This window comes from Apium graveolens, unplaced genomic scaffold, assembly GCF_009905375.1.
Source record: "Apium graveolens cultivar Ventura unplaced genomic scaffold, ASM990537v1 ctg3778, whole genome shotgun sequence".
Classification (NCBI taxonomy): domain Eukaryota; kingdom Viridiplantae; phylum Streptophyta; class Magnoliopsida; order Apiales; family Apiaceae; genus Apium; species Apium graveolens.
This window is the reverse complement of record NW_027418256.1, coordinates 65127-66766: the sequence shown is the minus strand read 5'-3', so window position 1 is coordinate 66766 and position 1640 is coordinate 65127. Positions and strand designations below refer to the sequence as shown.

Sequence of the window (1640 nt, the reverse complement as noted above, 5' to 3'; positions counted from 1 at the left end):
GGGAGCCATGGATGACAATGCATTAATACTCATAGGAGGAGCGGATGATTAGGAAGTCTTCAAAGAATGAATCTCCTGAGTTAATGCAAGGAGCTGAGATGATAAGAGAGAATAAGCCTTCACTTCAAGTTTACCATCCTTCTTAGGCTCTCTGGGGTTATTGAAGTGATGGGTCACTAAATTTGCAAGAAAGTTATATGCATCATCAACTCCTTTTTCTAGAAAATACACCACATACGACATTATCAACTGTACCATTTGTTCAGGGTCAAGACCATTGTAGAAGCATTTAATCAGAAACTACCTCTCAAGACCATGATGAGGGCATGCACGTTGAAGATCTTTGAATCTCTCCCAAGCATCTTTAAAAGACTCTCCATATTCTTGTTTAAAACCCCTCATCTTGTCAATTAAGTCGTCAGTTCTATTCGGTGGGAAAAACTCAGTTAAGAAAGCTTGAGCAATTGCATTCCACTCAGTCACATTGATATCCTTCAACCATTTTTGAGCTTTTTCACGAAGAGAAAACCCGAACAACATGACTTTCAGTTGGTTTACAGTGACACCCCGATGTTTGATGGTAGAGCAGAGTTGTTGAAACTTTTGTTGATGAAGTGTAGGGTCTTCAGAGGGAAGACCAGCAAACTGATTCTGCTGGATAATAGTGAGCAACACCGGTTTGATCTCAAAATTTATTGCTTCAACGGTTGGCATAGCAAGGCCAGTAGGCACACCACTTGGAGAGGGTTGTGAATAGTTCTTCAAAGATTTATTAGGAAGTTCTGCCATTATGATCTTTGAATCACTGAGATTTTGATGCCTTTCTTTTCTTACTCGATCTATATATTGCTGACAAGTAATCCCAGAATTCAGACTAAGAGGAGTTACTTCTGCTTCTTTTATGGACCTGCGCATCAACAATTAAAACAAGGAAAAACAGTGAAATATGCCTCAATTGGAAGTAAACCTCCAATGAGACAAAGGAAATAATCTAAAACAATCAAACTAAAATCAATATAAACTAGGCGTCTCCCTGGCAGCGGCGCCAAAAACTGGATGTGTAAAATTATATCTAATTGTAAGCACATTGTGTCTATTGCTAGTACAAAGTGGCAAGTTCAGTTCGTATCCACAAGGAGACAGTTTTAAGAATTTCAATTTAACTATTATGAATTATTTCTGAGAGTAAAACGCATATTGAAGCTTTTTAACTAACTACTGATGCAAATTAAATATGTTTTTAAATCAATTAACTGAAGGTCTAGGGCGATGCAGGTTCACCATATTTACACCAAACTAATCATAAAATTATAGCAATTTAGTGGGTCAAGTAATTAAAGTAAAAGTTAATCTTTCCCAAGAATTAACACTTTCAGAAATCCAGTGAAGCTCCTGCTCTCACTTTCAATTCTTCTATCGTACGTGTTCCTCTAGTGAGTAAAATCTCCTGATCTACTATCCCTATTGCATACAGATAATCTATGATATTGTCCAATTACACAGATTAAGTACTAAAACATATCGACTAAAATTACTTTTTATCCATTAAATTACTAATCAAATTAAAGCATATTCATAGTGCAAATATGGCTTCCCTTTGCACCCTAGAATTAAACTACTCCCTCATGCTAGATGTAAAA

The 1640-nt window shown here is 36.4% G+C and overlaps 1 non-coding gene across 1 annotated transcript; it reads left to right on the top strand.

Annotated features, from left to right (window-relative positions):
• Positions 1 to 310: 310 nt before the first annotated feature.
• On the top strand, positions 311 to 418 carry LOC141701361 (small nucleolar RNA R71). Its single transcript, XR_012566755.1, has one exon. It is a non-coding gene; the product is annotated as a small nucleolar RNA R71 (small nucleolar RNA).
• Positions 419 to 1640: the final 1222 nt, after the last annotated feature.